The 27,481-nt window shown below is 37.5% G+C and overlaps 2 pseudogenes across 1 annotated transcript in view; one reads left to right on the top strand and one right to left on the bottom strand.

Moving 5' to 3' along the window:
* Positions 1-944: 944 nt before the first annotated feature.
* Positions 945-8,385, bottom strand: LOC100408465 (eukaryotic translation initiation factor 4 gamma 1 pseudogene; annotated as a pseudogene).
* Positions 8,386-12,388: 4,003 nt separating this feature from the next.
* The window catches only part of LOC100408827 (structural maintenance of chromosomes protein 5-like), a 63,925-nt pseudogene continuing 48,832 nt past the window's right edge, over positions 12,389-27,481 (top strand). Inside the window, exons 1-6 of the transcript XR_013524879.1 lie at positions 12,389-12,441; positions 17,491-17,655; positions 18,413-18,547; positions 20,678-20,818; positions 22,473-22,634; positions 26,283-26,353. The product of XR_013524879.1 is annotated as a structural maintenance of chromosomes protein 5-like (transcript). The remainder of the gene's footprint in view (positions 12,442-17,490; positions 17,656-18,412; positions 18,548-20,677; positions 20,819-22,472; positions 22,635-26,282; positions 26,354-27,481) is intronic.

Below are 27,481 nucleotides of genomic sequence, written 5' to 3'. Positions count from 1 at the left end.
TCACAGGATGTAAAGTCACTCTCTAAATCTCCATGTCTTTGAGTTTCATGGGTCCACCCCTTGTCTAACGATGATCGTTGTAGAATTCGTCCTATCCCACTTCCTTGGGCTGCTTCCCTCAGCAAACTCACACATCCACTCTCTCCAATAAAATCAGAATAATTCTGAAGTGGTGCCACTTTCTTGCTTCACTGCCAAATAACTACGGAAGCTAAGTGTCTTGTTAAGAACAGTATTAGCAGATCATCATGAGCCCTAGACTTGCTATCTCTTAAACATTGATGAAAGATAAGATGTAACAATAGCAGTTGCTGACTTGCATTAATAAAGTGTTAGGAAGGGCGAGAGCCTAGGATTGCCACAGGGAGGAAATAAAGTAACCTGCTTACGGCATTTCCTTTGGGCAACTGTAGGCAAAATGTTTGGCTTGGGTAAAGAACTGTTACAATTTTAAAATAAAATTTAATGACACCAGTTTTTAAAAACTTGTCCAAATATTAATCAGGTTTTTTTAAATTGAATTCATGTTTAATAATTACAGGCACCGTGCCCCCCCTTCCCCCTGCCAAGGCAGCAGCAGGGGTGGTGCAGGGGCTGGGGCATATGCCCCCAGCAGTGAGGACGGCAGTACCAAGAGTGATTTTCAGAAAATAAAAAAAGGACCCCAGGGTCAGGCTTTGGTGCCCCTGCCCCCCACAAGACACACCAAATTTCAAGACTTTATATATAATATATCTCTGTGCCCCAGGGGGAGAAGAGGGACACCCGGCAGCAACCTGGAGGGGGGCCCCAGGCAGCCCCAAGCCATCCTGCCTCTTCAGCCACTTTATTAGTTCGGACACATCGCTCTACAGGCACCCACTGCCACCGCCGCCGCTGCCGCCTCCCTGAGATGGCTAGCGGGGCCATCTGTGTGTCCGTGGGGCTCCAAGTCCTCGGCCCCATCAGTTGTGGTCAGACTCCTCCTCTGCCTCACGGAGCCACTTGAAGAAGACCGTGACAGATTTCAGGGCCACACCCTTGCCCTGCTGCTCAGCGGGGTCCTTGCTACTCTCCGAACTGTAGAAGGCATCCTCCTTCACCACGTCCTCATGATACAGCGCGTCAAAGAACACCCGCAGCAGGCTGGGAGGCTGTTCTAAGGTCACTACAAGGGCCTGGAGGGCGTAGAGTGCCTGTAGCTCCTTCTGCTAGTCACATAGGTATTTCCGCAGCAGTTTCGCTCGCGCTTTCCGCACTGCAACGTCCACTCAGAGGGGAGTCTCAAAAATAATTGCAGAATAGCAGACGGCCGTCATGAGGGCACGAACTAGCGTGTTGGATGCTATCTGCTGCTCACTCAGGTTGGCCTCTATCCAGTCCAACACCCGCTGGTTACTGCTTGCCCTCCTTCAGCAGCTTCTCTAGCTGTCTGCTCAGCTCCTCGGAGGGAAGTGCCCTCTGGCCAGGGGCTTCTGACTCCTCGTCCAGGGTATACTCCACCTTCTGTTCAGTGACGAAGGCACCAATGTCCTGGCCTTCAGGTAGAAATTCCTTCCACCTAAGCCCAGCTTCTTACCACAGCGTCCCCACCATTTTAGGACCCATGCTTTTGCACAGGAGGCCCGGGATCTCCAGCAACAGGGAAGCAGCTTTGCCCAGCGGTCTCAGAGGCTTTGTAATCTCCCTCAACAGCTCCCCCATGGGCACCCCACCTTCCTGCAGAATGGGTGTTACCAGTTCCGCTAGGTAGAGCCACATGTGGGGGATGTCAATTTCCATGTCCTCAGCCAATTCCAGGATTTCATACAGCCCTTGGTAGTACTGAGCAGTAGACAGGTGTCCAGCACAGAGCAGCTGGTGCAGCAGCTGCCCCATATGCCCATGAGCAATGGCACTGCGCTCCAGTGTAGACTCAGCACTATGCCGTACAAAGATGAAGAGCAGCGAGGGTGAGGCCAGCTCCCGCACACACTGTCCTGCCTCCTTCACGTCATTGAGATGAAGGTATTCCTCTATGATGGCCTTGGATCTCTTCTCTAACTCCTCCTCAGACAGTGCTGCCTTCGAGGGGTTCACTGGGGGTAGGGTAGCTTCTCACTTCAAGGCATCCCGCCCAGGGTCCGAATCCTCTGTGAGGCTAGCTGCCTTGCGCAGCCCCTCAGGCTGGGAGGGCCGTTCTCTACTCCGCTCCTCCACTTCCTTGCTGAAGCTCGGCTTGGTAGCAGGTGTCCGCGCACGATCAAGTCAGTCTCCACAGTCCCCTCCCCATTCACTATCAATCAGGTTTTTAAACACAGAGAATAATTCCTTCAATATGGCAGCTGTGCCATAGAGTTCACTCTATGTAACTTTTTTTGTACTTTAACAATACTGTGTGTACTTAAAAAAAACACAGCTGTATTGAGATATAGTTTATATAATGCACACTTTATCCATCTAAAAGTAAAATTCAATGATTTTTTAATGTATTCACTGAGGTGTGCAACCATCACCACAGTCAGTTTAGGACTCTCTCTTCATCACTATATTTGTTTGCTAAGGCTACCATAGCAAAGCACCACAGACTGCTGAGCTAAACGACAGAAATGTTTTCTTTTCTCATGATTCCAGGGGCTGTAAGTTCAAGAGCCAGCTGTAGACAGGGCTGGTTTCTCCTAAGACCTCTCTCCTTGGCTTGTAAATAGCTGTCTCCTCCCTGTGTCCTCACATGGTCTTCCCTCTGTGTGTCTGTGTCCTCATCTTCTTTCCTTGTAAGGACACCCATCAGATTGGATTAGGGGCCCTGTATGACCTCATTTTACCTTCATCAACCCTTTTTAGGCTTTGCCCCTAAATACAGTCACATTCTGAGGCACGGGGTATCAGGATTTCAACATATGATTTTTTAGGGCACACAATTCAACCATAACAATCCCCCAAGTCCCATACATGTTAGCATCACTCCCTATCCCCTCCAACCCACCCTGTTCCTAGGTAATCTTCTGTCTGCTTTCTGTCTCTATAGATTTCCATTTTCTGGACATTTTATATAAGCTGAATGGCAGAATATGTGGCCTTTTGTGTTTTGGCTACTCATACCTAGCACAGTGTTTCATGTTTTATCCATGTTGTAGTATTTCCTTATATTACTGAGTAATATTCCATAATAAAGATATATCCCATTCATCAGTTAATGACTATTCGAGTTGTTTTTACTTTTTGGCTATTATTAAATAATGTTGCTATGAACACTCATACATCACTTTTTGTGAGAATTTATATTTTTATTTCTCTTGGATATATAATTGGGTGGGGGGTGGTTAAGTACTGGGTTGTATTGTAACACTATGTTTAACATCTTGAGAAACTGCCAAAATGTGTCCTAAAGTGGCTGCACCATTTCGTGTTCTACAAGCAATGTATGAAAGGTCTAACTTTTCCACATCGTTGTTAACACTTTTCATTGTTTGTCTTTTTTATTATAGCTATCACAGTTAGTGTAAAACAGTATCATTGGTGTTGTTGTTGTTGTTGTTGTTTTTGAGTGGAGTCTTGCTCTATCGCCCAGGCTGAAGTGCAGTGGCACAATCTTGGCTCACTGCAACCTCTGCCTCCTGGATTCAAGCCATTCTCCTGCCTCAGCCTCCCGAGTAGCTAAGATTACAGGCATGCACCACCACACCTAGCTAATTTTTGTATTTTTAGTAGAGACACGGTTTTGCCAGGTTGGCCAGGCTTGTCTCAAACTCCTGACCTCAAGTGATCCGCCCACCTCAGCCTCCCAAATTTCAGGAGTAAGGCGCCATGCCTAGCCTCATCTGTGGTTTTGATTTACATTGTTCTAATGGCAAATGATGTTGATTATCTTCATATGAGCTTACAGGTCAATCTTTAGGAATATGTTTAGCCACATCCATTGCTCATTTTTAAATTGCATTATCAGGATATAATCCTTTATCAGATAATATGATTGGCAAACATTTTCTCTCATTCTGTGTGTTCTCTTTTCAGTTTCTTGGCAGCATCCTTTGAACTACAAAAATTCTGGCTAGGCATGGTGGGTTACACCTGCAATCCTAACATTTTCAGAGGCCAAGACAGGTGGATCACCTGATGTCAGGGGTTCGAGACAAGGCTGGCCAACATGGCAAAACTCTGTCTCTATTAAAAATAAAAAAATTAGCCAGGCGTGGTAGTGCATATCTGTAATCCCAGCTACTGGGGAGGCTGAGGCACAAGAATCGCTTGAACCCAGGAGGTGGGGGTTGCAGTGAGCTGAGATCACACCACTGCACTCTCGCCTGGGTGACAGAGTAAGACTCCTTGTCAAAAAAAAAAAATTGTTTTTTACTTAAAAAGAAAATAATTGACAAATAATGACTGCATATATTTATGGGATACAATGTGATATATTCACATATGCATACAGCATAGGAAGTCCAACTTATCTGTTTTCTTCTTTTGTTGCTTGTGTATTTGGTGTCATACATAAGAAGGCTTTGCCTAAACCAAAATCAAGATTTTTTTCCCGTATGCTGTCTTGTTTTATCATTTTATCTATTAAATTTTAGTCTAGGATATATTTTTGAGGTAAGTTTTTAAATAAAATATGAGGAAAGGGTCCAGCTTCAGTCTTTAGCATGTGATATCCAATTTTCCCAGCACCATTTGTTGAAAAGACTATTATTTGCATTGAGTAGCCTTGGCATTCTTGTTGAAAATCAACTGGCTATTAATGTAAACATTGATTTCTGAGCTCTTAGTTGCATCCCGTCGATCTTTATGTCTATTCTTAGCCAATACAAGTCTTCAGTTATTACTGTAGCTTTGCAGTGAGTTTTGAAATGGAGAGGTGTACATCCTGCAAATTCCTCCTTCACTTTCGAGATTGCTTTGACTGTCATGGGTCCCTCAAATGTCCGCATGAATTTTACAACCGGCTTGTCAATTTCCTCTGAAAAGGCTATTGGGATTTCTACAGAGATGTGGTGACTGTAGATCAATTTGGGAAGCATCTTAACAATGTCTCCCGATCTCTGAACATGCGTGTTTTTTCATTTATTTACTCCTTTTTTACCTTCTTTCAAGTATGTGTTGTAGTTTTAGGGTATAACTTTTGCTCTTTTTGAATAATTAATTTCTAAGCATTTTATTTTTTGATGCTAATATCAATACAGTTGTCTCATTTGAAGTGTTCATTGCTAGAGTACAACTTTTGTGTATTGATCTTGTACCTTGCAGTCAGGCTGAACTTGTTTATGAGTTCTAATAATTTTTTTTAGTGGCATTGTTGGGATTTTGTATATACAACGTAATGTCATTTGCAACTAGAGATAATTTTACTTCTTCTTTTACAACCTGAATGCTTTTCATTTATTCTTCTTGTTTAATTATCTTGGCTAGAACTTCTAGTACAATGTTAAATGTAAGAGGTAAGAGTGGTGCAGTGAGTGCTTAAAATTCTACGTTGCCTTGGCATCCATTTTTAAAGATAGGTTTAACTTTCTCAAACCAGAAGCAGGATTCAGTCACCCTTGATGTAGTTTCCTATACTATACCTCACACCAAATGGCTCCAGCCGGTGACCGGAAATAATAACCTAGAGGTATCTCTGTCTTTGAGCAGCTGTTCTCCCAGCTTTTCTGCTCCTTCCTCTAAACAGACCATTTAGACACATTTAAGTCACAATGTGACCTCCTAGTAGTAGTACCTGCTGGCTTTAAAACCATCAATTTAAAGCTCCTTGTTTATATAATGCCCTGGACACAATAAAGGCGTTTACCTACGTGTGTGTGTGTGTGTGTGTGTGTGTGTGTGTGTGTGTGTTCTCCAGGCATGCTGTGTGCCCCCAGGGAACTTTCGCATTGTGGTCATATCATTGAAGCTGCATCTACAATCTGACCCAAGCAGGTGGATTTCCTGCTGCTGTGCTTCTGTCTGAGCCTGTAGTGGCTGCAGAAAACAATGGCTACCAGCTAAGCAGGTAAAGAAACTCAGAGCATTCATTCTAGACAAGTGAACAACCTCTTCTTTCTGTTCTAAGGCAAAAAGCATTTAATCTTTCACCATTTAGTTCTCTGCAAGTGCTATATGTCATCATTGCTACCCACTGACCCACATACTCATGGTTCATATCCCGAGAACTAGTTTGCAAAGGTGTTTTGACCTTCATTGCAAATCCAGTTCAAAAATCAACCTTAAAAATATGCCATAAAAGGCATAGAGGTAAGAAAACACTCATGAAATCAGTCATTGTCTCAGACATGAATAATTTTAGAGAAAGAGTGGATCGAGTCCCTTCCCTGGGTCTCTTGCTTGTTTCCATTCTCTTCTGTGAGCAATAATCCTTTTATCTGGCTTCTTCATTATTTCAAAGTAGAAAGTACAATACCAGCATACATTGACCTATACTGTCAGAAAAAAAAAATATCGTTATATATAAATTGACCTTAATCATATTTAACCATTGCTCTCCTGGACAATCCAAAGCTTAATAAAGAAGGTAAATCTGTTTCCATTTAGAAATCCATGTATTCATACACATACTATTAACCCATTAACATAAAAAGTAGATGGAAATAATATACATGGAACTAAAATAAATATTAAATAGTCCTAGACATATAGTTTGTGACTAATTATTAAAAATAGTATATGAATTATTCTGGTTGGTTATACAATTTTAATTGGTTGACTAAAGGACCATTCTCTTCTTCAAAAGAGATAATTATGCTAAATTTTAAGAACAATCACAATGGAGGTATTTAATGTATCTATTTCTTTATAAAAACATAATATAAAATACTTATGCAAGGGAAGCCTGTGAGAGAGGGGAGTGTAAGAGATTAATAAAATATTTGGAGTAGGTTCATCCTGTGACCACACATGTTCTGTTTTACCACCTGCAATGTCTTTAGCTGTCCATGAAGATGCTGTGCGGAATGTAGACCTGAAATTTAGACCTGAGCACTCACATCTATGAAATATACATTGCTAGAGGAGCAAATAAATGAAGAAGAAAAACGGTTTCTGGTTTGCGGCTTCACTTTTGAACAATAACTAAAAATATTCTATATGCTCAATGGCAAAAAAAAAAAAAAAACCCTCAGTTTTTTATTCTTATGGAGACCAAAGGATCGGAATTGACAACAGAAGATAACATACAATGCAACCAGCCTGTGAAATAGTTCTGATTGGATCAACTTGACCATGGACAATTTCAACACTAAGTGATGTGAAAAGAACACATTAATGAATAGATAAAGAAACATGGAGAGAAGATACATTACTTTGGCTGCCAGAGGTACAAATGCAAAAGGATTCTCCACTTTTGACTCGTAGAACTGATGATGGATTTAAAATCAGCTTCATGTTGAGGGATTTTTGTTCAAGTGTAGCATAATTTGTGTTACAATATGAGGATAAAATAGGTTATTTTGGGCTATGTTTTAGTGCATAAACACTAACAACATTAATGAATGATAAGTTACACTGTAATAATTTATTTTAAAGATGTTTATTTTCTAATAGCTCTGTCACCTGAACGACTTTCCTATGTTTCAAGTAATATTTAATTTCTAAATAGTTTCCTAGACTTTCCTCTGAAGATGTATTATGTTAACTCTCTCAAAGAGCCCTTATATTGTAAAGAGGATGTTATCTGGAAAACAAACCTCCTGGATGTCACCCATTCCTAGTTATGGTATTGCTTAAGATAAAATGGGAAAATTACAGCCAAAGGCTGTTTCCCAGTTGCCTCTGCTTAGGGAAAATAACTGGACAGCCCCACAGAAAACATGTTGGGTAGAAGGGGCCTGTTTTCCAGAAACTCCGGCTTTCTCGTGTTAAGTGCCTTCCCAACCAAGTGAAAGCAAACATTTCTTAGGAGTAAGGCAAATTCAGCAAACTTCTGTCCTTTTTTTATTTTTTTTGAAATAAAAGTTGAGTCTATTTTTGTATATGTATGTTCTCAAGTTGTGCCTTATTTTTTATTCATTCATTTATTTATTTTTGAGAAATAGAAAACCACTTTATTCCATGGTTTACATTTAGAGTTTATTAGCTAGTCAACATCAGCATGCAAAAATAAGCGCCAACTACAAACCTCTACGATATGGTTCTTCGTAAACTACGGTGGGTCATTTGCTTTGAAACGTCACCAGTGCTCTCAACTGAACGACTAATTCGACTCTAAAGTTATGGAACCATCCAGCAAGGCCTCTGCAGAAACTTGGTCCCGTGAATTTCCATGTTACACATTCTCGAAGCAGGAAGTAAGGCGGCACACGGGGATGTGATATGGAACCTACACACAGACACAGACAGTCCCACGGACACGGCCCGAAGGCAGGCAGGCGACCTCAAAGCCAGCTCCCCATGGCAGCAGCTCTCGAAGGAAGCCATGTGTCCCTCATGGCGCGGCATTGCGGGTCACTGCAGCTCAGTCCAGCGCCGCCGCCACCTTTCCCAGGCCGGACCGGGGGCGCTGGGAGGTGGCGAAGGACCAGCCAGTTCTCCAAGTCTCACCGTTCGCAGAAGGGAAGAAACCAAAAACACGGGGAAACCATGGACTCCTATTTTTGAAACGTTCTAAAGTTTTCCTCGGGGTTTAGGTCAGTCTTTAAAGAAAAGTTTCCTTCGAAAGTTGAAAGTACTTTTCAGAACTATTTTCGTTTAAATGCTAATATAAAAATTTAACAAAAACATATCTTGTACCATCTGTATAGATACTTTAAAATAAGAACTGCCTCCTGACTTTTTTTCCTCCTCATTGGTACCAAGTATTTTAATTCTTGCAAGCTAACAAGCAGATAGCATTCCTACAAAGATGTCCATGGTTTCCCTGTGAAAAAACATAGAGGTTAAGTAACTTGGCCAATGTCTAACAACTTGTATATTGTAGAGTTGGGATTTGAACCTAGATAGTAGATGTTAAAAACTGTACTTTTAAGCATTAGGCTGTACTTGGTGGTTATAAGATAAGGCTTTTTCTTTCCATCTTTCTGAGACTCAGCTTCATCATCTATAAAATGAATATATACTTAAAGGTTGCTTATGAGTGTTAAATGAGAAAATACATGTATAGTGCTTAGCGCAACAGAATATAGTAAATGCTTGACAAATGTTAGCTGTTGCCATCACTGTCATTATCACTATTAAAAAGATTATTATTTGTGAGGTATGTTTTCTACGTTTTTTAAGTATTTATTACTTATTTATAGCTTAATTTAAGATCCAGTTTGATTTTTTTTAAAGGCTCAGCCTTTGTTTTTGTGCTTAGGTCATAAGCATATAGAAACTAGCACAGATAAGTCTGTTCCATCATGTAAATTTCATTTATATTCCTCCTTTTAAAGCAAGGCTTGGTGGCAATTATATCATTAACAGGATAGGTAATATTAGCATGGTTGTTAATATTTAACCTGTATGACTGTAGGATGTCTTCAGTGGTAGTAAGAAGGTTTGAGTGCTTAGTGGTTATACTATAGGACCTGTTTTCCCACAGGCATTTTCTCTTCTCTCTGACTGTTTAACATAGCCGCCAAGTACACAGGCACTGAAACCAGATTTCCTGGGTTCAGATCCTTTTTCTGGCACTTACTAGCTTTGTAAGAAGCTATATAGTGCATATGAGTTCAATAAATTTTACCTGATGTTATTATTGTTATTTGTGGGAGGGAACAATGGAATAACCTGGGAGGGATACCTTAGAAAGTGACAATAGTGGAAAAGTCAGTCCTTTCTAAATTAATACATTTGATACAATTCCAATGAAAGTCTCAACAGGTAAGTTTATAAGTTAATTCTAAACTTCACCTTGAAGAATAAATGAGCCAGAAAACTTGAGATTTTGCAAAAGCACAGTTGTGAATAACATTTTTGTCTACCACATGTTGAAGTATACTGTAAAGTTGTTGATGTAAAATAGTGTGATATCGGTACAGAAGGTGAGAGGAGCAGAATGGAGAAACCAGGAGCAGGTCTAAATGTATATGAGAACTTACTGTAAAAGTGTCAGTTTTAAGTGTGGGATATTGTAAGAGGTAGGAAAAAACAAAGTTGTTTTGCTGCTCTCAAATTCAACACAGCACAGAACACTTCCGCACCAGATGTGTGAGATTTTTCCCCACACCCTGCAATTCAGTTCAGTTCTGACACGAACCAAAATCAGTGCAGGACCCGTAGTTTAGAGGCTTAGTCACACAGGACTGCCCTCCGCTTTATATGCCATTTCAAGTCTTAGGTTGTGCCCTGTACTTCTGACCAACCAACTGTAAATTGAGGTTCCCAGGACCCCTTTCTTGGTTCAGTTATTTGCTAGGATGGCTCATGAAATTCAGGGAAACACTTAGGTTTACCCATATATTATAAATTGATAGTACAGAGGCAGATGATTAGCAAAATACAGGGCGAGGTCTGGAAGGGTCCAGAGTGCAGGAGCTTCTGTCCCCATAGATTTGGGGTGTACCACTTTCCCAGCATATGGAGGTGTTCCTCAACCTGGGGTCTCTCTGAAACCCATGGTTCAGGAAATGTTATGGAGGCTTCATCACATGGGTATGAGAAACTCAGTCTCTAGTCCTGCTTTCCTTCCCAGAGCATGAGGGGCAGGTTGGTGGGGCTAAAGGTTCTAAGCTTCTCTTCATGGCTTTATCTTTTTGGTGACCAGCCCACATCCAGGGCCCCACCAAGAGTTGCCTCATTAGAAAGAGACACACTTGTCACCTGGGGAATTCCAAGGGATTGAGAGTTTTGTGTCAGGAATTGAGGACATAGACTAAATACGTATTTCTTTCTTTCTTTTTTTTTAAGATGGAATGACACTGTTGCCCAGGCTGGAGTGCAGTGGCACTATCTCGGCTCACTGTAACCTCTGTCTCCCAGGCTCAACTCAAGCAATTCTTCCGCCTCAGCCTCCCAAGTAGCTGGGATTACAGGTTCCCACCACTGTGCCCTGCTAATTTTTGTATTTTTAGTAAAGATGGGGTTTCGCCATGTTGGCCAGGCTAGTCTCGAACTTCTGACTTCAAGTGATGTACCCACCTTGCCTTTCAAAGTGCTGGGATTACAGGCGTGAGCCACCATGCCTGGCCCACATATTTCTTATTACAGGTTGAATATTCCTTAAATGCAATGCTTGGGACCAGAAGTGTTTTGGATTTGAGTTTAGAATATTTGCATTATACTTATCATTTCAGCATCCCCAATCTGAAAATCTGAATACAATGCACCTCAACGAGCATTACCATTGAGTGTCATGTTGGCATGAAAGAAGTTCGGGATTTTGGAGCATTTCAGATTTTTGGACTAGAGATACTCAACCTGTATATCACAGTGTGATAGTATAAATTATTTCAATTGAGTGGAGGTCATTGTTAATTTTTTAAAGATAAATTTAGAGCTTTACCTAATACCCTACACATAAATAAAATTTGAGTGTATCAATGTTGAGCATTTGGGAGTACCAAATGGCCATGTATTCCTTGAGTAGAATGGTGGGTAGAATAATCTCTGGCGTATATTTATGTAGTCATTTTCCAAATATTTATTGAGTACTTATATATTGGGGATATAGTACTCTTCCCTCATGGAATTTATAGTTGGAATAAGGGGGGGACACTTAGATAAGTAAACTATATATTATGTTAGGTTGTGATAAGTGCTAGTAGAAAAATAAAACAGGAAAGGAAGATAAGAGTGTCAGAGTAGAGTTTTACAGTTCTAAATAGGCTGATCAGAAAAGATCTCACTGAGAAGATAGCATTTAAGCAAAGACCAGAAGGAGGGAAGGTAATGAGCATGGAGATAATTGGGGGGATATTAATTCACGTATAGGGGTCTGCAAATGCTAAGGCTCTGAAGTGGTACTCACAGTGACTGGATCGAATTGAAGGAGAATAGTAAAAGGTAAGCTGTGAAAATACCAGGGAGTCAAGGCTATTTTCAGTGTAAGGCTTGGCATTTATTTTGCTTTATTTCATAAGCTGTGAAGCCACCAGGTTTTTAGCAGAGGAATGATGTGATGTAAATTAAAAGTTTAACTAGATTAGGTTGCTCTGTGGAAAGTAGACTTTAAGAGAGCAAAGACAAAAGCAAGAATATCAGTTAAGTGACTAATAGAACAACCCTATTAGAGACGATAGTAGCTTATGATTTGCTTATGAATTATATGTAGGGTGTGGGAGAAGGAGCAAGACATCAGGGAGACTCTAAGGTGTCTGGCATGATTAAGGGAAGAGTATCCATTAACTGAGGCAGACAGACCTACTGCAGAAGGTTTTGAGAGTAAGATTGATCAGTAGATCATTTTAGAGTAGATCATACATCATTGAACTGAGATGCCACCACTTGTATGATGTAGCATCCAATTAAAATTAAACTAGAACAGATAGTTTGAAATGTGCATCCCAATTTCAGAGATGTTAATATGTTTTTTTTAAAAAGGTACTTTTCAAAATCAAACATGATAAAATTTGAGATGCCTAGTAGATATTTAGTCAGAGCTGGGCACGGTGGCTCATGCCTTTAATCCCAGCACTTAGGGAGGGGGAGGCAGGAGGATTGCTTGAACTCAGGATTTCAACAAACACAGGCATGCACGCACACACGCACGCACGCGCATCTGAATTTCAGGTTTGGGCAGTTAGATAATAGATAAACCTGTCATTCTGGGAGAAGTCTGGGCAGAAGATAACACATTTGGGAAGTAATTAGTATTATGATGGGTTAAATCACCAATGATTCAGAGATACATAAAGAAGAGTTCTGGGCTGGGCGTGGTGGCTCACGCCTGTAATCCCAGCACTTTGGGAGGCCGAGGCGGGTGGATCACGAGGTCAACAGATCGAGACCATCTTGGTGAACATGGTGAAACCCCGTCTCTACTAAAATTACAAAAATTTAGCTGGGCATGGTGGTGCGTGCCTATAATCCCAGCTACTCAGGAGGCTGAGGCAGGAGAATTGCCTGAACCCAGGAGGCGGAGGTTGCGGTGAGCCGAGATCATGCCATTGCACTCCAGCCTGGGTAACAAGAGCGAAACTCTGTCTCACAAAAAAAAAAGAAGAAGAAGAGTTCTAAGAACTTATCTGCTACAGTGCACCGTTTAGAGATTGAACATAGGGAAAACTAGGAAAGGAAACAGAATTAGCTAGTGAGTTGGAAGAATACAGTACCTGGAAACCAGTACTTGGAACAACTTCAGGAGTCAGTTGTCCATCAGCTGTGTCTGATACTGGTGATAAGTCAAGTAAATTGAGAACAAAGAGTTCATCATCAGTATTTATTGCGTTGGCCATATCACTTAAATTGAAGAATTAATTAATTCTGCAATGTTGGCTCAATTTTGCATTCTTAGAATAACCCAGTTTGGTCATAGTTTTTGATGCATTGCTAGATTGGTTTTCTAATATTTTATTTAGGATTTTTACATCTGCATTTTGTTTGTGAAAGATATTTGTGGTTTGAATGTTTGGTTAAACTTCCTGCCAAAAATAATCTGATATGTATTGTAGGGTGTCTTGCAAAAACAACAACAAAGAAATCATCTGGCTCTTTTTTCTTTTCTAACTACTAATTTCATTTTTTTTCTAACTACTGATTTCATTTATTTGTAGTAAATGGGTTGCTTATATTTTTCTATTTCTTCTTAGATCACTGTGATTATTTATATTTTGTAAATAATTCTTCCATTTTTCTTAGTTTTAAATTTTAATGACATGAACACTATCCTCCTATATGAGTTTTTAGTATATATGTATTATCTTATATATGACAGTATTTAAGTGTCTTCTAAAAATGATTTGTCAATTTTAGTAGTTTTTTTTCAATGAACTAACTTTTATATTTGCTTTATATCATGGTTTTCTGTTTCATTAATTTCTGTTCTTACCTTGACTGATAATCATTTTTTGAAATGGATATTTATAGCACTAATTTTCAGTCTTTTGTTTACCCTAATGTGAACAGTTAAGGTTACAAATGTCCCCCTTAGTATTGCCTTAGCTCTCTCTCTCCAATGTTAGTATATAGTATTTACTGTTTTTCAGTTCTGAGTATTTTCTTTATGAGTTTGTAATTAGAAGTTGTTTCTAATTATAATGTAGTGATTTCTTATTTTTTAGTATTAGTTTCCACTTTGATTGTATTGCAGTTAAATGCATAGAGTACTGGTTTTATGTTACTAATCCTTTGAAATTTCTTTCTTTTTGTAGTGAACTTTTGTAATTGTTCTTTGGCTGAAAGAATAAGTTTTCTCTTGTAGATATCTGCAGTGTTCTGTATGTGTCCATTAGTTCAAGTTTGTTAGTTACATTGTCAATCTTCTATATTTTTGTTGATTTCAGTTGTCAGATTGATTCCTTAATTACTGGTAAAGGTTACACTATTTCTCTATGCAGATTTGTTAATCATCCTTGTCCTGTCAATTTTTGCTTTATGTATTTCTAGGACATTATTAGTTGCATCTAAGATTCAAATTGTTTATCTTTCTGGTGATTTCAACTTTGTATTGTTAGATGCTGACCTTGATCTCTCTTTTGCCTTAAAGTCAGTTTAGTTTGCCATTAATGTAGTTAGCATCTTTTTTTTCCCCCTAGGATTTTTCTAGTTGTCTTTTTTCATTCATGTTTTTAATATCTTTTGTTATCTCATTTAAACTAGAATAGCTGTGTTATTTTTTTTCTGTAGTCATTTAAGTAAAGCATATAATCAATTTACAAATATAATTTATGTTCGAACTTATTTTTACTATGTTATTCTCTGCTTTTTGTTTTTCACACTCTTCAGCATTTCTTTTCTTGCTTGTTTTTGTCAGATATTTCTTTCATTTTTCCTTGTCATCTTGCATTCTTTCGTTTTAGTAGTTACTGGAATTTTAGCAGGAAACCTTATTGAAGTCTGGACTGAATATTTAGACTATAGCACTAACAAAGTGCTATAACTTTGTTCTTGAGACGGAGTTTTGCTCTTGTTACCCAGGCTGGAGTGCAATGGTGCCATCTCGGCTCACCGCAACCTCTGCCTCCTGGGTTCAGGCAATTCTCCTGCCTCAGCCTCCTGAGTAGCTGTGATTACAGGCGTGCACCACCATGCCCAGCTAATTTTTTGTATTTTTAGTAGAGACGGGGTTTCACCATGTTGACCAGGATGGTATCGATCTCTTGACCTCGTGATCCACCCGCCTCGGCCTCCCAAAGTGCTGGGATTACAGGCTTGAGCCATTGCGCCCGGCCCAACTTTGTTCTTAATAACTTCCCTGAACTTACATGCTTTTAAATTTCTGTCTTTTTAAAACTCTTCAAGACATTATTATTAATAATATATTAATTATGTTGTCAGTGTTTGTTTAAAATTACCTCAGCTATTTCTGTTTGTTTTGCTTTTCATTCCTTCTTCCATTTCTGATTTTCTCTGTGGGATCACTTTCTGCCAAAAGGATATTCTTTAAAGTTTTGTTTTATGAGGGTTTTCTGTTGGAACACTCAGTTTTTAATTTGAAAATGATGTTATTTTGTTCTAAATCTTGAAAGATGTCGTGGATATAAAATTCTATATTGACAGGTCTCTTCTCAAATATTTGAAGTATCATAGTATAATACCGTTGTTGTCTTCCTGTTTTGTTTTGGCAACAGGGTCTTACTCTGTCACCCAGGTAGAGCGTAGTGGCCACGATCATGACTCACTGCATCCTTGACTTCCCTGGTTCAAGTGATCCTCCTGCCTCAGCCTACAGGCAACTCACTACCATGCCCAGCTTTTCTTATTTTTTATAGAGAATGGAGTTTCACCATGTTACTCAGACAGGTCTTAAACTCCTGGGCTCAGGTTATCCTCCCACCTTGGCCTTCCAGAATACTGAGATTACAGGCAAGAGCCACCCATCCGGCCCCATAAAATCTGATCTGAGTTTATTTGATAGTAATCATTCTCTTTTTCTCAAGATGCTTATAAACTCATTTTTTTTTCCGAGTGTTTTAGTTTCATATATATTTAGGCGTGGATTTATTTTTTATTTATTTTTCTTGGTATTTAATGAGACTCTTAAACCTGTGATTTGTTGTCTTTCATCAGTTTTGCAAAGTTCTTATTTATGATCTCTTTAAATGTTGCTATTGACCCATTCTCTGTCTCCTGTCCTAGAATTCTTATTAAACGTTTTAAGCTTTCTTAGTCATCCATATATCTTTCATATTTTGCATTGCTATTTCTGCTAGTGTTCTTGATGCTTTGTTTTCTTATGTGCATGTTTCTAGTAAGCTACTCTTCTCCTTTAAACTTTATCTGTGTTAATTCTTTGAAGATAACATAGATTCTGGCAGAGGAAATTACTAACTTCTGCCAGAGACCATTGAATCCTTTCAGTTCAGAATCACAGTGTATAGAATTCTCAGCTTATGGTGGTAGCAATGAAGTATTCCTAATTTACCCTTACAAAGGGTATGTCCCTTAGGTATGGCTTTCAGTTGGAGTCTCCCTCTTACATGGCTATGGGCTTTGTCTGTTTTTGTCCTCTACCAGCAGATCATGAAAATGAATTCTCAAGATCACCTGGTTGGGCAAATCCCCTCAAGATGAAAGCCAGTTTTATTTTTCTACTCTGGGTTTCCACCTGTACTAGGATGTTAGCCAGAATTACTTACTTTTATGCTAACGGATAAATTCATCTATTAAGATATTTGTTTTTAGTTGTTTACAGCAGGTGGATCAATAGGGTACTTTATTAATCATTCTCCTGGAAATGAAAGTTGAAAATACCTCCTTTAAAGTCCTAAAATCTTACTGTTTCAAGTGGCCTGATTACAATGTAATCTATGTATACAGCATTTATAAGTTATTATTGTCATTTAGCGATTGGATACCAATAATTTATCTTTCTACCACATGCTGCTGAATCCCAGTGAAGAAGATGGATGAATAGATGGGAGGTGTGGAGCAGTGATACTTCTAAAATCGAGAAATAAGTAAATACCCTTCTTTCAGATTCTGTATTGCTTAATCTTCCTTTATATCCATGTGATGTAATCCTCTCTGAATTCAGAGTGGAGGACATGGTGAGGAATCCATGGGCTACCTGTATGGGTAGTTTTGATTTCTGGACATGCCTAAGAGTCAGTTTTCATTCATACATCTTCTGAGCAGGGGGAGTTTCAAGGTTTAACTGCTCTACCCTTTAATATACCAACACCTTTTGGGTTGCAGTCAGCACATGTAATTGAAGAATAGCATCATAATTGAAGGATAAACAACTCCAGATATGCGACTCCTCAAGTAGTGTTTGTGAATTAGTATTGACATTTGTTTTAATAGTTTAAATAATTTTGAATGTTGAGTAAGTAACTGATGTGGTCACTTATGGTATTACTTACAAAATGCCAAGGTTTTCTTGGGAGGGGCCAAAATACCAAAAGGAATAAAAATTATAATAATAATCTATCTGACACCTTTGGCGCAAGACAATTTTGAAAATTTTATCTCAAAGCTAATGTATGTATTTTGAATATAAAGATTCTTAAATTATTTTTTAATTAGGTTCAGGGCTTCTGGAAATCTTGTAATCACCTGTGAGATTGATGTGGCAAAAAAGTCAGTCCTTCTGGTTTATCAGCAAAAAAATCTACCACATAGAAAGTAGTGGAAGAGCAAGTTGCAGCCTTAAATATTCAAGTGGGAAATCTTTGCCAGTTTCTACCTCAGGTATGAGAGAGTATTTTGAAATAAACTTGTATTATTTTTAGGTTCAGAGAGTAGCTCAGCTATGTGCTTCTATTTGTTGACCCTTAAAATGTTAATAAACAGTTTTTTAGTCAATGTATTTGTTTTTGTAAAATATTAGATACACTAAAACTCTTATACCTTCTAAAATCTTGTTATACTTTGTTTATTAGAAATAAAAATGCTGATAATGTGTGTTGAAGTCATATTACCTCTTAAATTTGACTTTGAATGCTGTCAAGTGACTATTAATTTCTTTTTGTTCAGAAACACGGTGATGATTTCATAATGTGCAAATTAAATAAAACTTAAACATTTTAAAGCTTTTTATTTAACATTCATCAGCTGATGTCAGATTATCTCCAGAAGCAGATGTTTGAAATTGCCTTTTTTTTCTTTTTAAACCCTCTAACATTTCAAGTGATATGTAATAGACTGTGATCATTTTCATATTGGGACTATGTGTTCTTTTATTCCCACATTTTTATTACTCGTATATAAACATTTCAGCGCCTTGAAATACTGGCATAGAAAAAATTTTAAAGATAATAAAAAAGATAACAATTTATACTCTAAGTTTATCTTCATTATCCTAAAGAATAAGGTTCAAATGGTTTATATATCAAAGGTTTTTTTTAAATGAGTTTTACCTTAACAAGTGTAAGGATTGCATGAAAATACCTTTTGAAGATATTTGTAGATAAATGATAGTTGCTAATATTTAATTTTCGTGCTTTAGGACAAAGTTGGAGAATTTGCTAAACTCAGCAAAATTGAACTACTTGAAGCCACTGAAAAGTCCATTGGTCCCCCAGAAATGCACAGATATCACTGTGAACTAAAAAACTTCAGGGAAAAAGAAAAACAGCTTGAGGTACTTTAAAATAGGCAACTCGTTTGTATTGTTTCTTACTGATTTCTGTATCTCAAAATGTGAGAGAGTGAATAGTAGTATTTATTCATTGAGTACATTTATATTTGTGATTTTTTTTTCGCCTAAGGATTGTACTGCTAATATCATTGGTTAAAGTGACAGAGTGAGAATGGATCTGATAATGTGAAGTTTAAAAAGGTTGACTATTTCAACAAATACATACTGTTAATTAATTAATTAATTAATTAATTTTTCCCCCCAGTAATGGCTACAAGCAATGTTGATTGAATTTTTAAGAAACCAATAATAGTATTATAAAAAAATTTTTTATCTCAGGAAGTTCCAGTGTTCTTCCATTCATTCATTATCTACATAGGGCCTGGCACAAACACTTGCTATGTGTAAGAATACTGTACATATTGCAAGAGAATATAGACTTTGCAAGAGAATTATACATTTAATTGGAATATTGTTGGTTATTTTCACCTTTAATAAACATAAAAATATACTTTTATAGCATATCCTTTGTAAAGGTGTTTTATTTAATGGATCTTTTTTCTATATCCCAGCAACTAAAACAAATACAGTAAATTTTCATAATAAATCTTTTAATCTGGGTTTTGTGGCTCAGACCTCCAATCCCAGTACAGTTGCTTGAGTCAAGGAGTTCAAGACCAGCCTGGGCAACATAGGGAGACCCTGTCTCTACAAAAAAGTAAATAACAAAAATTAGCCAGGCATGGTGCTGCATGCCTGTACTTTTAGCACTTGGGAGGCTGAGGTGGAAGGATTGCTTGGGCCAAGGAGGTCAAGGCTGCAGTGAGCTATGATTGTACCACTGTATTCCAGCCTGGGTGACAGTGAGACCCTGTCCCAAAAAAAAGGGAAATCTGGCCAGGGGTTGTGGCCCACACCTGAAATCTCAGCACTTTATAAAGCCAAGGCAGATGGATCACCTGAGGTCAGGAGTTCCAGACCAGCTTGGCCAACATGGTGAAACCCTGTCTCTACTAAAAACACAAAAATTAGCCAGGCATGGTGGTGGGCACTGTAATCCCAGCTACTCGGGAGGCTGAGGCAGAAGAATCTTGAACCTGGGAGGCGGAGGTTGCAGTGAGCCAAGATTATGGCATTTCACTCCAGCCTGGGCAACAAGAGTGAAACTCTGTCTCAAAAAAAAAAAAAAAAGAAATCCTTTTTACAATTTATTTATTTATTTATTTTAAATTTTAGGTTCAGGGGTACATCTGCAGGTTTGTTATAAAGGTATGTTGTGTCACAGGGATTTGGTGTGTCAGCCAGCTAGTAAGCATAGAAATCTTGGAACCAATTGCTTTTTCTATACTTAATAATATGTATTTTACTGTAATTAAATGTTATTATTTTACCTTTATCCACCAGACAGGGATGAGAATGTTGTTATTATCCTTACTCAAAGTGAATAATCAAAGGAATTCTTCTGAGCTTTTTATAATTATTTTATCCTACTTCAGATATTGTGTTCTTCTATCTTTCTCTACATCAAACAATCTCATACTTTCACTTGAAACACTTACCTACACTCTCGACCATCCTCTGAAAGAAAACAAGCATGCAAGCATATATTCTACTAGGTTTTGAGTACATCTTTGTATTTATTAATTCACAACATAAAAGTGAATTCTTAGCTTTCTTTAATCTAGTTTCTAAGACCTTTCAGTCATGAGTGTTTGTTTAACATACTAATCCTAGTAATACTACCTTTCATTTGTGTATCACTTTTACAGCTTTCGTCTAGCTTTCATGTATATTAAGTGAATTGCTTCTATCCTTCAAGTGGATGGAGCAGATACGTCTCTTATCTTTGGACAAGAAGAGCTTGGACTCAGATGTGGCAGGGCTTCTTTACAGTTAATGTTAATAAATTGTAGACTCTAGAGCAGAACTTGGATATGAACGTTACTTTTACACAGGTTTTGGGGTTTTTTTGAGACAGGGTTTCACAGTTGCCCAGGCTGGAGTCTACGTAGTTAAGAATTGTGAATTCTTTATTGCGAAATTTTGCTATCATTGTTTATTTTTCATTGTTAAAAGATTTGACCTGTTGTCTTTCTTCAGTTAATCTGATTGTTCAACATATATTTATTGTAGACCTCATGCAAAGAGAAAACTGAATATCTACAGAAAATGGTTCAGAGGAATGAAAGATATAAACAAGATGTGGAGAGGTTCTATGAACAGAAGCGACATTTAGATTTGATTGAGATGCTTGAAGCAAAAAGGCCATGGGTGGTAAGTCATAATTTTTAGAGGCAAAATAAATATTTCTTTAAGTAACAGAGTAATTGTAATGAAAGCATTAATTACTGTGTATTCAAGTTAGGTGCTGCTTTTTCATTTTTGGCTTTGTATGTTACACATAATAAAATTCATATGTCTTTTTTTTTCAGACCGTGTCTTACTCTGACACCCAGGCTGGAGTGCAATAGTGCGATCTCGGCTCACTGCAACCTCTGCCTCCCGGGTTCAAGCGATTCTCCTGCCTCAGCCTCCCAGTAGTTGGTATTATAGGTGTGTGCCACTATGCCTGGCTGATTTTATTTTTGTATTTTTAGTTGAGATGGGGTTACACCATGTTGGTCGGGCTGTTCTCAAACTTGTGACCTCACATAATGTGCCCACCTCTGCCTCCCAAAGTGCTGGGATTACAGGCATTAGCCACCACACCAGACTATCTTTTACTAGTTTATCACATTAGCTGTGTGCTAGTATTACTATATAATAAATAATAATTGACGCAGTGCTCTTCTTTCAGATTTTCATCCTCAACAGATAGTTCTTTGTTTTTTTAAGATGTTAATGATCAGAAAATTAAATCTGAGTGTCTTCAGTCATGTCACTAAGAATTTATTTGGGGTTTGCCACTAGTATCAGCCTCAGTTACAGATGCAGCTGATGTGTCTTAACTATAATCTTCTACTCACATGTTTTATAATTTTCCTGAGGCTAATCTGTTCTTTCTAATCACTCTGTGATGTTAATTTGTAATTTAAGACTATAGTTCAGATTAAAGATTCACTTCCCTCATTGCATTACTTTATAATAGGTAGAACAAGTTAGGTAAGAAAGTTTTGTAGTGTTTGTTCCAAAGTTAGAATGAAAATAATTGTTATAGCTTGAAGTGGCTATATTTGTGGCATTCTTGTTCTGTCTTCCCCGCTTCTCCCTACCTTGTTCCATCATTTCATGATTCTTAAATTTTCCTTTCTTCAGCTTTTCTAACTTTCATTTTCTCTGTGTCCATTATTACTGCTTCACTCAGTTTATCTTTTGATTTTTCCTATTTTTTTCTAAGATTGATTTGCCTTTTTTCTTTTTTCTTCTTTTTGATGTATTCTTATGTTTATTCATTTTTTCTTTTCTTACCATCTTCCCATTCTCTCTTATATGTTGTCTTACTGTGCCACTTAATCTTTGTTTAGCAGATACTCCTGTCACATGACAGACATCACTTTCACCTACATGCTGCTTTTTCTTTTTGTTTTGACCCATTTTTCTTTTGTTCTTTTTTTCATTTTTACCCTTAACATACTTGAGTTTCTTTTGCTTCTTCATACATCCCTGTATCTCTTCTTTATTGATGGATTAGAGGTAAGTCACATTTTCATAGCCATTCGGATATGTTTCAGAGAACAAGGTGGAAGTCCAAGAATGTGAACTAGTGATAGAAGTAAATGCTCAGTGATTATCAAGACTGTTATTAAACCATTACATTGGTATTTACTCTTTCTGAAGTTGTCTCAGAGGACAAATTTCACATTAATAGAACTGCCAAAGGAATATCAAAACAATCTTTTCTTAGATTTGGTTGCAGCCTGTATCTTGATTTTAGTATATGTGTTAGTTTAAGCAGTTCATTAACTTTAATTGTTGAATTATTTGCAAGGAATATGAAAATGTTCATCAGGAATATGAAGAAGTAAAACTTGTTCATGACTGAGTGAAGGAAGAGGTCAAAAAACTTAAAGAAGGGCAGATTCCTATGACACGTCGAATTGAAGAAATGGAAAGGGAGCGTCACAATTTGGAGGCTCGAATCAAAGAAAAGGTACGTTTTGGGTTCAGTTTTGGATTATCTGAATTCTATTTTAGCAAATATAAAAAATATTTTGCAGGTGTTCAAAAATATTTTCAAGGGTTTACTTGTGTCTTTCATTTCTTAAGTTTTTTAACCAGGAATTCTGCCACCATATGGCTTTCAAGGACTACTTATTACTGGTGAAGTGTTACTACTTTTTAGGACTTCCAAGATACAAAGAGAGAAAAGCGAAATGTGATTTTTTTTTTAATTACAAGAGGATTCATAGTAGTATTCCTGGAAACACTGAGCTCTTTTTTGAATGTATTATATCTGTTTTGTTATTATACACCCTTTTGAAGGAGGGCAATATAGGAAATCTTGATGTTTTGGGGATGGATATATAATATCCCTGTATTTATAAATATAATAATAATCCCTGTATCTTAAAAGTATACCTAGAAATTTTTTATAATTATGGCTTCTAACCTTTGGTGGATTTTGAAGTTAAAGATTATTTGAGAATTGTATAAATTCCTGCTTCTAGAATAATGCAGTACAGGCAGATCCAAAATTGTGCATGAGATTTTGGAGATTCATGGATGCACAGATGTCAAGGTATTGACCCCTACTTCTGATATGACTGGGCACGGTGGCTCATACCTATAATCCCAGCACTTTGGGAGGCTGAGGCAGGCAGAACCGTTGAGCTCAGGAGTTCAAGACAAGGTTGGCCAACATGGTGAAACCCTGTCTCTGTGAAAAATACAAAGAAGGTAGCCAGGCATGGTGGTGCGAGCCTCTAAGTCCCTCTACTGGTGAGGCTGAGGCAGAAGGGTCACTTGAGCCTGTGAGGTTGCAGTGAGCTGAGATCACACCACTGCACTCCAGCCTGGTTGACAGCGAGACCGTGTCTCAAACAATACATATAATAATAAAAAATTAAAAATAAATCAAAATTTAAAAATAATTTGTGAGATAAATTATCATTTGGCTTAAATAAGTAGAATGTTTTGTAATTAGACCAGTGGAGTTTATGCTATATATATAAATTTTATGAAACCAGAAAACCATTCACAATCTGTGCGTACTGTATACCCCTGATGTTGGCCCCTGTGCTCGAAGATGGGTGTCAATGAACATAAAAGGTGAATCTTGGCCTGGCGCTGCTATTGGGAAAAAATTGTGTGAAACACGATTCCTGCTATTGAAAGATTATTTAGGAGATAGACTGTAACAAACTTAGCGGTATTGTTTTTTTGTAGGCATCTTCTCTATTTTTAAAGATTGTGTTTTATTCTCATGAAAATATGCTACTCCAGGTTTTTTGTTACTGAATTTAAGATTGCCATATCATAAAGGACATTCACTATACAGGTTTGATTAATATAACTTTTATCTTCTGTTTGTAAAAAAGAAGCTCTTTGATTTCGAGATGTGCTTGTACTTTATCTTTTTAGGCACCTGAAACTCAGAAAAATGATTTCTTGAACTAGATGGTACGTGTTGACCAATGCTTACTGAGTGAGAAAGGCCATATTTAGGAATATAAAGAAAACTTTATAACAGAGGAAGTGAATCAACAGTTTTGACTTTGCTACTATCATGTCAGAAAAGCTCCACTCTGTCTTAATTCTAATACAGGTTAAAGTGAGTTAAAATTATTGCACTCAAGTCCAGAAGATTAAGCAGTTATCAAGATCAGATAAAGATTTTAGGACTTGATTAGATCTGATTCTGATAGAGTTGCCATTGGTCATTTTCAATATTAGGGGAAGAAGGGATTGTAGATATTATCTAGACATTATCCTCTCATTGTTAAAGATACTGAATTCCAGTGATAACATGACTTCCTCAAGAATATAGAACTAATAGGTGGCAGTCATTGTTATGTTAATGAAGATTGGTTGCAGTTAAGTTGTGGATTTGTAATTGCTTTTTTGGTTCTTGAATCTTCTATTACTACAAAATTACTTTTGTGATAGAAAAAATGTACATAATAAATTTCAAATTTCTTAATTAAAGAAACATTTAAAACCCTTTGTTTTGTCTGTTTATAACAGAAGCCCAGCTATTACGGCATTGTCAGACATCCATGAGCCTTAAATTTGTTTATGTGAAAATCTACATGGCTTGAAATTTTAGAATTATTTTCCTAAAGAAGTGATCCTGGATTCTGAAGTGGTACTTATGTCAGTCTATAGTAAAAGTGGTTATTAGCACCCATAGTCTCACAACAGGAACGCAGTGGTTGATTTTGTTCAGTATTCATGCTGTTCTTCTTCTGCTCGTTCTGTTCCAGCTGAAAACTTTTTCCAGCACCTGTAGTTGTTTTTTTTTTTTGTTTTTCGTTTTTAATTCCAGGCAGATGGTAAAGTGTTATGGACGGGGCATAGGCTTTTGAGTCACACAGACCTATATTTTAAATCCTAGCTCAGCTGTCTGACCTTGAGCAAATCATTTAGTCTCTCTGAGCTTTACTCTCCTCCTCAGTCAGGTGAGGACAGTAATAGTAACCTTTATCTTACATGATTAGTATGTATGATTTAAGCATACATACATCAGTATTACTAGCATCAGACAATTAGTTTTCCCCTCTGGGAAGAAACTGTTGTCTCTTGACATCAGAGATCTACCATGGGTTTGGTGATTTGCTAGAAAGGCTCACAGCTAAGATTTATTACAGTGAAAGGATATAAAACAGTCAGTAAAGGGAAAATGCCCTGGGGACAAAGTCCAGAAGGAACCAGGCACAAGCTTCCAAGGGTCCTCACCTAGAGAAGTCACACAGAATGTGCATAATTCCACTGTCATCAAATTGCGACAACACTTTTAAAGTCCTTTCTGCAGGGAAGTGCATTACAGACTCAGAACCCGAGTTTTATAGGCTTTGGGCAACTAGGCATTCTAGCAGCACATACTAAACTTCCAGAATCCAAGAAGGAAAGCACATGTTCCACATCAGCCAAATTGTTTGTACAGACATGCACAGTGAGCCACTCTTATCAGTTAGGAAATGGTAGAAATACTCCCAAAATCCAAGTTTCCAGATAACAGCCAAGGACCAACCTTGCAAACAAGACTTTCTAGGAATAGTAGTCTTAGCTTGTAATGTTAATTCTTTTTTGTACAGCCTTGTTCTCTATTGTTTGAATTATATATTATATTGTAGGTGTTACATATTGTAGGTGTTAATGATGTGTAATAAATGTCCATAATATGTCATGTATGTGTTTTATGTGTTAATGAAAAACATCAAGGAGGTAACATACTTGGTATGTTAGAGAGAACTCTATATTTGAAGTAAGACCTGATTTTGGATATTAGTTACCATTTTTTAGCTATATATACAGGTTAGTTGGCCTCTTTCGAGCCCTATCAGTTAGTAATATTTGTCCTGATTATCCTGTAGGGTTGTTTTCAGGATCAGATAAAATAAGACAGGAAAGTAAATGTAAAGAGAAAAACATGCATGCATGCATAGTACTGCAACTGTTTATTAATATCAGTAGGATTAACTTCATCGATTTGCAAATAACTTGGTATTTTGTTGATAATTGTGGATTTTGTTTGAAATAAATTGTGGGTTAGCTAAGTATTTGAATGGGCAGGGCCATATAACTTGCTTGCATGAGTTTTTAACTAACTATCCCCTCCCCCTCTGGTTTAATTTTACAGGCAACGGACATCAAGGAGGCATCTCAAAATGCAAACAGAAGCAAGATGTTATAGAAAGGAAAGATAAACATGTAAGATTTCATACTAAAATTTTTATTACATCAAAATTTGCTCTAACTTTTGTTTTTAAATCTGGATTATGGGACAGATTCTTGTTGGAGAACAGCCAAGATCCTCTGCTCTCTCTGTTTCTTAATTTGAGGGAGAGTAAGATTTGGAAGTATAGTAGTTAGAGGACAATTGGGAAAAATTTCCAAAAACTGCTAGTAGACTAATAGCTATGCCTTAACTTCGTAGCTGAGTGACTGTAGTTTTTTAATAGGATAATGATAGATTTAGTTACCTTATTAGCAAAAATTAAACTCTAAGGGATATATCCTTATTTTTTTAAACACAGAGATCTTTCATTTTGAAAAATGAGTGATGACATTTATATAGAAAACTATATACCTTTATGCATGATTGAAATTAATAAGACAAAGTATGCTTAAACTATGGAGCTTTTCTTTTCTTTTTTTTTTTCTGACATGGGGTCTTATTCTGTTAACCCAAGTTGGAGTACAGTGGCGTGATCTTGGCTCACTGCAGCCTCCACCTTGCAGGCTCCTCCCACCTCAGCCTTCTGAGTAGCTGGGACCACAGTGCATGCCACCACACCCAGCTTTTTTGAATTTTTGTAGAGATGGGTTTTTGCTGTGTTGCCCCGCCTTGCCTTGAACTCCTGAGCTCAAGCTATCCACCTGCCTGGGCTTCCCAAAGTGCTGGAATTACAGGCATGAGCCACTGCCCCTGACTGAAACTTTTCATCTTTATTATATTTTTATTGTTGAGTTTTAGTCTGTTTTAATGTAATCTTGGTTTATAGCTCTAATTTCTAGAAATGAAAATAGTTAACGTTGTGAAACTTAGCTTACTGCAGGTAGTTTATTGCTAAAGAAAAAATCTTTTAATTTGTAATACCCTGTTTTTGATGTATGGAGCTTCTTAATCTGAGAATATAAACTAAAAGTTTTTGAAGTTTTTTGTTACCTTGTAATATCTTTTTTTTCTTAGTAGATTTTTTTTCTTTTCTCATTTTGGTTTCTTGCTTTCTTCCTGGAGTTTTTCCTTGTTTATCCGGGCATCTTTGGTTGTTTCTTTATGGTTAAGAGTACGGCATTAAAAGGCTGACTACAAATTTTATGTGCATAAGTGGGGTC

The sequence above is a fragment of the Callithrix jacchus genome, chromosome 1 (genome assembly GCF_049354715.1).
Source record: "Callithrix jacchus isolate 240 chromosome 1, calJac240_pri, whole genome shotgun sequence".
Classification (NCBI taxonomy): domain Eukaryota; kingdom Metazoa; phylum Chordata; class Mammalia; order Primates; family Cebidae; genus Callithrix; species Callithrix jacchus.
This window is presented reverse-complemented; position numbering and strand designations above follow the sequence as displayed.